The sequence below is a fragment of the Bombus terrestris genome, unplaced genomic scaffold (assembly GCF_910591885.1).
Source record: "Bombus terrestris unplaced genomic scaffold, iyBomTerr1.2, whole genome shotgun sequence".
NCBI lineage: Eukaryota > Metazoa > Arthropoda > Insecta > Hymenoptera > Apidae > Bombus > Bombus terrestris.
In genome coordinates, this window is record NW_025963554.1 from 1598878 (window position 1) to 1611624 (window position 12747).

The following is a 12747-nucleotide window of genomic DNA, read 5'->3' on the forward strand; positions in this document are numbered from 1 at the left end:
AGTAATATTATATAACGTTAGACGTTATAGCGTAATGGTATACAACGTTATACGCTATAACGTAGTGCTATATAACGTTACACGTTGTATAGTATTAGTATATAACGTTATACGTTATAGCGTAGTGGTATACAACGTTATACGTTGTAACGTAGTGCTATATAACGTTACACGTTGTACAGTAATAGTATATAACGTTATAAGTTATAGCGTAATGGTATACAACGTTATACGCTATAACGTAGTGCTATATAACGTTACACGTTGTATAGTATTAGTATATAACGTTATACGTTATAGCGTAATGGTATATAACGTTATACGTTATAACGTAGTGCTATATAACGTTACACGTTGTATAGTAATATTATATAACGTTAGACGTTATAGCGTAATGGTATACAACGTTATACGCTATAACGTAGTGCTATATAACGTTACACGTTGTATAGTATTAGTATATAACTTTATACGTTATAACGTAGGGCTATATAACGTTATACGTTATAACGTAGGGCTATATAACGTTACACGTTGTATAGTAATAGTATATAACGTTATACGGTATATAGTAAAATTATGTAACGTCATACGTTATAACGCAATAGTATATAACGTCATACGTTATAACGTAGTACTATATAACGTTATACGTTATAACGAAATACTATATAACGTTATACGTTATAACGTATTAGTATATAACGTCATACGTTATGACGTAATGCAATATAACGTTACACGTTGTATAGTGATAGTATATAATGTTACACGGTATGTAGTAATATTATGTAAGGTCCTACGTTATAACGTAGTAGTATATAACGTTATACGTTATAGTGTAATACTATAAAACGCTACACGTTGTATAGTAATAGTTTATAACGTTATACGTTATAACGTAATACTATATAACGTTATACGTTAAAACGAAATTCTATATAACGTTATACGTTATAACGAAGTGCTATATAACGTTATAGGTTATAACGAAATACTATATAACGTTATACGTTATAACGAAGTACTATATAACGTTATACGTTAAAACGAAATGCTATATAACGTTATGCGTTATAACGTAATAGTATATAACGTCATACGTTATAACGTAGTACAATATAACGTCATTCGTTATAACAAAGTACTATATAACGTTATGCGTTATAACGAAATACTATATAACGTTATACGTCATAACGAAGTACTATATAACGTTATACGTTATAACGTATTAGTATATAACGTCATACGTTATGACGTAATGCAATATAACGTTACACGTTGTATAGTGATAGTATGTAATGTTACACGGTGTTTAGTAATATTATGTAACGTCCTACGTTATACCGTAATAGTATATAACGTTATACGTTATACCGTAATAGTATATAACGTCATTCGTTATAACGAAGTACTGTATAACGTTATACGTTATAACGTAATACTATGTAACGTTACCCGTTGTATAGTAATAGTATATAACGTTATACGTTATAACGAAATACTATAAAACGTCATACGTTATGACGTAATGCAATATAACGTTACACGTTGTATAGTAATAGTATATAACGTTATACGGTATATAGTAATATTATGTATCGTCATACGTTATAACGTAATGCAATAAAACGTTACACGTTGTATAGTAATAGTATATAACGCTATACTTTATAGCGTAATGGTATATAACGTTATAAGTTATAACGTAGTGCAATATAACGTTACACGTCGTATAGTAATAGTATATAACGCTATACTTTATAGCGTAATGGTATATAACGTTATACGTTATAGCGTAATGCAATAAAACGTTACACGTTGTATAGTAATAGTATATAACGTTATACGGTATATAGTAATATTATGTATCGTCATACGTTATAACGTAATGCAATATAACGTTACACGTTGTATAGTAATAGTATATAACGTTATACGGTATATAGTAATATTATGTATCGTCATACGTTATAACGTAATGCAATATAACGTTACACGTTGTATAGTAATAGTATATAACGTTATACGGTATATAGTAATATTATGTATCGTCATACGTTATAACGTAATGCAATAAAACGTTACACGTTGTATAGTAATAGTATATAACGCTATACTTTATAGCGTAATGGTATATAACGTTATACGTTATAGCGTAATGCAATAAAACGTTACACGTCGTATAGTAATAGTATATAACGTTATACGTTATAGCGTAATGGTATATAACGTTATACGTTATAACGTAGTGCTATATAACGTTACACGTTGTACAGTAATAGTATATAACGTTATACGTTATAGCGTAATGGTATACAACGTTATACGTTATAGCGTAATGCAATATAACGTTACACGTCGTATAGTAATAGTATATAACGTTATCCGTTATAGCGTCATGGTCTATAACGTCATACGTTATAACGTAGTACTATATAACGTTATACGTTATAACGAAATACTATATAACGTTATACGTTATAACGTATTAGTATATAACGTCATACGTTATGACGTAATGCAATATAACGTTACACGTTGTATAGTGATAGTATGTAATGTTACACGGTATTTAGTAATATTATGTAACGTCCTACGTTATAACGTAATAGTATATAACGTTATACGTTATACCATAATAGTATATAACGTCGTTCGTTATAACGAAGTACTATATAACGTTATACGTTATAACGAAATGCTATATAACGTTATACGTTGTATAGTAATAGTATATAACGTTATCCGTTATAGCGTCATGGTCTATAACGTCATACGTTATAACGTAGTACTATATAACGTTATACGTTATAACGAAATACTATATAACGTTATACGTTATAACGTATTAGTATATAACGTCATACGTTATGACGTAATGCAATATAACGTTACACGTTGTATAGTGATAGTATATAATGTTACACGGTATTTAGTAATATTATGTAAGGTCCTACGTTATAACGTAGTGGTATATAACGCTATACGTTATAGTGTAATACGATAAAACGCTACACGTTGTATAGTAATAGTTTATAACGTTATACGTTATAACTTAATACTATATAACGTTATACCTTATAACGTTATGCAATATAACGTTACACGTTGTATAGTGATAGTATATAATGTTACACTGTATATAGTAAGATTTTGTAACGTCCTACGTTATAACGTAATAGTATATAACGTTATGCGTTATATCGTAATGGTATATAACGTTATACGTTATCTCGTAATAGTATATAACGTTATACGTTATAATGTAATACTATAAAACGCTACACGTTGTATAGTAATAGTTTATAACGTTATACGTTATAGCGTTATGCAATAAAACGTTACACATCGTATACTAATAGTATATAACGTTATACGTTATAGCGTTATGGTATATAACGTTATACGTTATAACGTAGTGCTATATAACCTTACACGTTGTATAGTAATTGTATATAACGTTATACGTTATAGCGTAATGGTATACAACGTTATACGTTATAACGTAGTGCTATATAACGTTACACGTTGTACAGTAATAGTATATAACGTTATACGTTATAACGTAATACTATATAACGTTATACGTTATAACGTAATGCAATATAACGCTACACGATGTATAGTGATAGTATATAATGTTACACGGTATATAGTAATATTGTGTAACGTCCTATATTATAACGTAATAGTATATAACGTTATACGTTATATCGTAATAGTATATAACGTTAAACGTTAAAACGAAATGCTATATAACGTTATACGTTATAACGAAGTACTATATAACGTTATAGGTTATAACGAAATACTATATAACGTTATACGTTATAACGAAGTACTATATAATGTTATACGTTAAAACGAAATGCTATAAAACGTTATACGTTATAACGTAATAGTATATAACGACATACGTTATAACGTAGTACTATATAACGTCATTCGTTATAACAAAGTACTATATAACGTCATTCGTTATAACAAAGTACTATATAACGTTATGCGTTATAACGAAATACTATATAACGTTATACGTTATAACGCAATACTATATAACGTTATACGTTATAACGTAATAGCACATAACGTCATACGTTGTAACGTAGTGCTATATAACGTTACACGTTGTATAGTAGTATTATACAATGTTATATGGTATATAGTAAAATTATGTAACGTCATACGTTATAACGTAGTACTATATAACGTTATACGTTATAACGAAATACTATATAACGTTATACGTTATAACGAAATACTATATAACGTTATACGTTATAACGTATTAGTATATAACGTCATACGTAATGACGTAATGCAATATAACGTTACACGTTGTATAGTGATAGTATGTAATGTTACACGGTATTTAGTAATATTATGTAACGTCCTACGTTATAACGTAATAGTATATAACGTCATTCGTTATAACGAAGTACTGTATAACGTTATACGTTATAACGTAATACTATGTAACGTTGCCCGTTGTATAGTAATAGTATATAACGTTACACGTTATAACGAAATACTATATAACGTCATACGTTATGACGTAATGCAATATAACGTTACACGTTGTGTAGTAATAGTATATAACGTTATACGGTATATAGTAAGATTATGTAACGTCATACGTTATAACGCAATAGTATATAACGTCATACGTTATAACGTAGTACTATATAACGTTATACGTTATAACGAAATACTATATAACGTTATACGTTATAACGTATTAGTATATAACGTCATACGTTATGACGTAATGCAATATAACGTTACACGTTGTATAGTGATAGTATATAATGTTACACGGTATGTAGTAATATTATGTAAGGTCCTACGTTATAACGTAGTAGTATATAACGTTATAGGTTACAACGAAATACTATATAACGTTATACGTTATAACGTAATATTGTATAACGTCATACGTTATAACGTAGTGCTATTTAACTTTACACGTTGTATAGTAATAGTATGCAATGTTATACGGTATAGAGTAATATTATGTAACGTCATATGTTATAACGTAGTGCTATATAATGTTACACGTTGTATAGTAATAGTATATAACGTTATACGTTATAATGTAATACTATATAACGTTATACGTTATAACGAAGTACTATATAACGTTATAGGTTACAACGAAGTACTATATAACGTTATACGTTAAAACGAAATGCTATATAACGTTATACGTTATAACGTAGTGCTATATAACGTTACACGTTGTACAGTAATAGTATATAACGTTATACGTTATAGCGTAATGGTATACAACGTTATACGTTATAGCGTAATGCAATATAACGTTACACGTCGTATAGTAATAGTATATAACGTTATCCGTTATAGCGTCATGGTCTATAACGTCATACGTTATAACGTAGTACTATATAACGTTATACGTTATAACGAAATACTATATAACGTTATACGTTATAACGTATTAGTATATAACGTCATACGTTATGACGTAATGCAATATAACGTTACACGTTGTATAGTGATAGTATGTAATGTTACACGGTATTTAGTAATATTATGTAACGTCCTACGTTATAACGTAATAGTATATAACGTTATACGTTATACCATAATAGTATATAACGTCGTTCGTTATAACGAAGTACTATATAACGTTATACGTTATAACGAAATGCTATATAACGTTATACGTTGTATAGTAATAGTATATAACGTTATCCGTTATAGCGTCATGGTCTATAACGTCATACGTTATAACGTAGTACTATATAACGTTATACGTTATAACGAAATACTATATAACGTTATACGTTATAACGTATTAGTATATAACGTCATACGTTATGACGTAATGCAATATAACGTTACACGTTGTATAGTGATAGTATATAATGTTACACGGTATTTAGTAATATTATGTAAGGTCCTACGTTATAACGTAGTGGTATATAACGCTATACGTTATAGTGTAATACGATAAAACGCTACACGTTGTATAGTAATAGTTTATAACGTTATACGTTATAACTTAATACTATATAACGTTATACCTTATAACGTTATGCAATATAACGTTACACGTTGTATAGTGATAGTATATAATGTTACACTGTATATAGTAAGATTTTGTAACGTCCTACGTTATAACGTAATAGTATATAACGTTATGCGTTATATCGTAATGGTATATAACGTTATACGTTATCTCGTAATAGTATATAACGTTATACGTTATAATGTAATACTATAAAACGCTACACGTTGTATAGTAATAGTTTATAACGTTATACGTTATAGCGTTATGCAATAAAACGTTACACATCGTATACTAATAGTATATAACGTTATACGTTATAGCGTTATGGTATATAACGTTATACGTTATAACGTAGTGCTATATAACCTTACACGTTGTATAGTAATTGTATATAACGTTATACGTTATAGCGTAATGGTATACAACGTTATACGTTATAACGTAGTGCTATATAACGTTACACGTTGTACAGTAATAGTATATAACGTTATACGTTATAACGTAATACTATATAACGTTATACGTTATAACGTAATGCAATATAACGCTACACGATGTATAGTGATAGTATATAATGTTACACGGTATATAGTAATATTGTGTAACGTCCTATATTATAACGTAATAGTATATAACGTTATACGTTATATCGTAATAGTATATAACGTTATACGTTAAAACGAAATGCTATATAACGTTATACGTTATAACGAAGTACTATATAACGTTATAGGTTATAACGAAATACTATATAACGTTATACGTTATAACGAAGTACTATATAATGTTATACGTTAAAACGAAATGCTATAAAACGTTATACGTTATAACGTAATAGTATATAACGACATACGTTATAACGTAGTACTATATAACGTCATTCGTTATAACAAAGTACTATATAACGTCATTCGTTATAACAAAGTACTATATAACGTTATGCGTTATAACGAAATACTATATAACGTTATACGTTATAACGCAATACTATATAACGTTATACGTTATAACGTAATAGCACATAACGTCATACGTTGTAACGTAGTGCTATATAACGTTACACGTTGTATAGTAGTATTATACAATGTTATATGGTATATAGTAAAATTATGTAACGTCATACGTTATAACGTAGTACTATATAACGTTATACGTTATAACGAAATACTATATAACGTTATACGTTATAACGAAATACTATATAACGTTATACGTTATAACGTATTAGTATATAACGTCATACGTAATGACGTAATGCAATATAACGTTACACGTTGTATAGTGATAGTATGTAATGTTACACGGTATTTAGTAATATTATGTAACGTCCTACGTTATAACGTAATAGTATATAACGTCATTCGTTATAACGAAGTACTGTATAACGTTATACGTTATAACGTAATACTATGTAACGTTGCCCGTTGTATAGTAATAGTATATAACGTTATACGTTATAACGAAATACTATATAACGTCATACGTTATGACGTAATGCAATATAACGTTACACGTTGTGTAGTAATAGTATATAACGTTATACGGTATATAGTAAGATTATGTAACGTCATACGTTATAACGCAATAGTATATAACGTCATACGTTATAACGTAGTACTATATAACGTTATACGTTATAACGAAATACTATATAACGTTATACGTTATAACGTATTAGTATATAACGTCATACGTTATGACGTAATGCAATATAACGTTACACGTTGTATAGTGATAGTATATAATGTTACACGGTATGTAGTAATATTATGTAAGGTCCTACGTTATAACGTAGTAGTATATAACGTTATAGGTTACAACGAAATACTATATAACGTTATACGTTATAACGTAATATTGTATAACGTCATACGTTATAACGTAGTGCTATTTAACTTTACACGTTGTATAGTAATAGTATGCAATGTTATACGGTATAGAGTAATATTATGTAACGTCATATGTTATAACGTAGTGCTATATAATGTTACACGTTGTATAGTAATAGTATATAACGTTATACGTTATAATGTAATACTATATAACGTTATACGTTATAACGAAGTACTATATAACGTTATAGGTTACAACGAAGTACTATATAACGTTATACGTTAAAACGAAATGCTATATAACGTTATACGTTATAACGTAATAGTATATAACGTCATACGTTATAACGTAGTACTATATAACGTCATTCGTTATAACAAAGTACTATATAACGTTATACGTTATAACGAAATGCAATATAACGTTATACGTTATAACGTTATAGTGTATAACGTCATACGTTATAACGTAGTGCTATTTAACTTTACACGTTGTATAGTAATAGTATACAATGTTACACGGTATGTAGTAATATTATGTAAGGTCCTACGTTATAACGTAGTAGCATATAACGTTGTAGGTTATAACGAAATACTATATAACGTTATACGTTATAACGTAATATTGTATAACGTCATACGTTATAACGTAGTGCTATTTAACTTTACACGTTGTATAGTAATAGTATGCAATGTTATACGGTATACAGTAATATTATGTAACGTTATACGTTATAACGTAGTGCTATATAACCTTACACGTTGTATAGTAATTGTATATAACGTTATACGTTATAGCGTAATGGTATACAACGTTATACGTTATAACGTAGTGCTATATAACGTTACACGTTGTACAGTAATAGTATATAACGTTATACGTTATAACGTAATACTATATAACGTTATACGTTATAACGTAATGCAATATAACGCTACACGATGTATAGTGATAGTATATAATGTTACACGGTATATAGTAAGATTATGTAACGTCCTACATTATAACGTAATAGTATATAACGTTATACGTTATATCGTAATAATATATAACGTTATACGTTAAAACGAAATTCTATATAACGTTATACGTTATAACGAAGTACTATATAACGGTATAGGTTATAACGAAATACTATATAACGTTATACGTTATAACGAAGTACTATATAACGTTATACGTTAAAACGAAATGCTATATAACGCTATGCGTTATAACGTAATAGTATATAACGTCATACGTTATAACGTAGTACAATATAACGTCATTCGTTATAACAAAGTACTATATAACGTTATGCTTTATAACGAAATACTATATAACGTTATACGTCATAACGAAGTACTATATAACGTTATACGTTATAACGCAATACTATATAACGTTATGCGTTATAGCGTAATGGTATATAACGTTATACGTTATAACGTAGTGCTATTTAATTTTACACGTTGTATAGTAATAGTATACAATGTTATACGGTATACAGTAATATTATGTAACATCAAACGTTATGACGTAGTACTATATAACGTCATTCGTTATAACAAAGTACTATATAACGTTATGCGTTATAACGAAATACTATATAACGTTATACGTTATAACGTAGTACTATATAACGTTATACGTTATAACGTATTAGTATATAACGTCATACGTTATGACGTAATGCAATATAACGTTACACGTTGTATAGTGATAGTATGTAATGTTACACGGTGTTTAGTAATATTATGTAACGTCCTACGTTATAACGTAATAGTATATAACGTTATACGTTATACCGTAATAGTATATAACGTCATTCGTTATAACGAAGTACTATATAACGTTATACGTCATAACGAAAGACTATATAACGTTATACGTTATAACGTAATAGTATATAACGTCATTCGTTATAACGAAGTACTGTATAACGTTATACGTTATAACGTAATACTATGTAACGTTACCCGTTGTATAGTAATAGTATATAACGTTATACGTTATAACGAAATACTATAAAACGTCATACGTTATGACGTAATGCAATATAACGTTACACGTTGTATAGTAATAGTATATAACGTTATACGGTATATAGTAATATTATGTATCGTCATACGTTATAACGTAATGCAATAAAACGTTACACGTTGTATAGTAATAGTATATAACGTTATACGTTATAGCGTAATGGTATACAACGTTATACGTTATAGCGTAATGCAATAAAACGTTACACGTTGTATAGTAATAATATATAACGCTATACTTTATAGCGTAATGGTATATAACGTTATACGTTATAACGTAGTGCAATATAACGTTACACGTCGTATAGTAATAGTATATAACGTTATCCGTTATAGCGTCATGGTCTATAACGTCATACGTTATAACGTAGTACTATATAACGTTATACGTTATATCGAAATACTATATAACGTTATACGTTATAACGTATTAGTATATAATGTCATACGTTATGACGTAATGCAATATAACGTTACACGTTGTATAGTGATAGTATATAATGTTACACGGTATTTAGTAATATTATGTAACGTCCTACGTTATAACGTAGTAGTATATAACGTTATACGTTATAGTGTAATACGATAAAACGCTACACGTTGTATAGTAATAGTTTATAACGTTATACGTTATAACGTAATACTATATAACGTTATACATTATAACGTAATGCAATATAACGTTACACGTTGTATAGTGATAGTATATAATGCTACACTGTATATAGTAAGATTTTGTAACGTCCTACGTTATAACGTAATAGTATATAACGTTATGCGTTATATCGTAATTGTATATAACGTTATACGTTATCTCGTAATAGTATATAACGTTATACGTTATAATGTAATACTATAAAACGCTACACGTTGTATAGAAATAGTTTATAACGTTATACGTTATAGCGTTATGCAATAAAACGTTACACATCGTATAGTAATAGTATATAACGTTATACGTTATAGCGTAATGGTATATAACGTTATACGTTATAACGTAGTGCTATATAACCTTACACGTTGTATAGTAATTGTATATAACGTTATACGTTATAGCGTAATGGTATACAACGTTATACGTTATAACGTAGTGCTATATAACGTTACACGTTGTACAGTAATAGTATATAACGTTATACGTTATATCGTAATAGTATATAACGTTATACGTTAAAACGAAATGCTATATAACGTTATACGTTATAACGGAGTACTATATAACGTTATACGTTATAACGAAGTACTATATAACGTTATACGTTATAACGCAATACTATATAACGTTATACGTTATAACGTAATAGCACATAACGTCATACGTTGTAACGTAGTGCTATATAACGTTACACGTTGTATAGTAGTATTATACAATGTTATACGGTATATAGTAAAATTATGTAACGTCATACGTTATAACGTAGTACTATATAACGTTATACGTTATAACGAAATACTATATAACGTTATACGTTATAACGAAACACTATATAACGTTATACGTTATAACGTATTAGTATATAATGTCATACGTAATGACGTAATGCAATATAACGTTACATGTTGTATAGTGATAGTATGTAATGTTACACGGTATTTAGTAATATTATGTAACGTCCTACGTTATAACGTAATAGTATATAACGTCATTCGTTATAACGAAGTACTGTATAACGTTATACGTTATAACGTAATACTATGTAACGTTACCCGTTGTATAGTAATAGTATATAACGTTATACGTTATAACGAAATACTATATAACGTCATACGCTATGACGTAATGCAATATAACGTTACACGTTGTATAGTAATAGTATATAACGTTATACGTTATAGCTTAATGGTATACAACGTTATACGTTATAGCGTAATGCAATAAAACGTTACACGTTGTATAGTAATAGTATATAACGTTATACGTTATAGCGTAATGGTATACAACCTTATACGTTGTAACGTAGTGCTATATAACGTTACACGTTGTACAGTAATAGTATATAACGTTATAAGTTATAGCGTAATGGTGTACAACGTTATACGTTATAGCGTAATGCAATAAAACGTTACACGTTGTATAACAATAGTATATAACGTTATACGTTATAGCGTCATGGTCTATAACGTTATACGTTATAACGTAGGGCTATATAACGTTACACGTTGTATAGTAATAGTATATAACGTTATACGGTATATAGTAAGATTATGTAACGTCATACGTTATAACGCAATAGTATATAACGTCATACGTTATAACGTAGTACTATATAACGTTATACGTTATAACGAAATACTACATAACGTTATACGTTATAACGTATTAGTATATAACGTCATACGTTATGACGTAATGCAATATAACGTTACACCTTGTATAGTGATAGTATATAATGTTACACGGTATGTAGTAATATTATGTAAGGTCCTACGTTATAACGTAGTAGTATATAACGTTATAGGTTATAACGAAATACTATATAACGTTATACGTTATAACGTAATATTGTATAACGTCATACGTTATAACGTAGTGCTATTTAACTTTACACGTTGTATAGTGATAGTATGTAATGTTACACGGTATTTAGTAATATTATGTAAGGTCCTACGTTATAACATAGTAGCATATAACGTTATAGGTTATAACGAAATACTATATAACGTTATACGTTATAACGTAATATTGTATAACGTCATACGTTATAACGTAGTGCTATTTAACTTTACACGTTGTATAGTAATAGTATGCAATGTTATACGGTATACAGTAATATTATGTAACGTCATATGTTATAACGTAGTGCTATATAACGTTACACGTTGTATAGTAATAGTATATAACGTTATACGTTA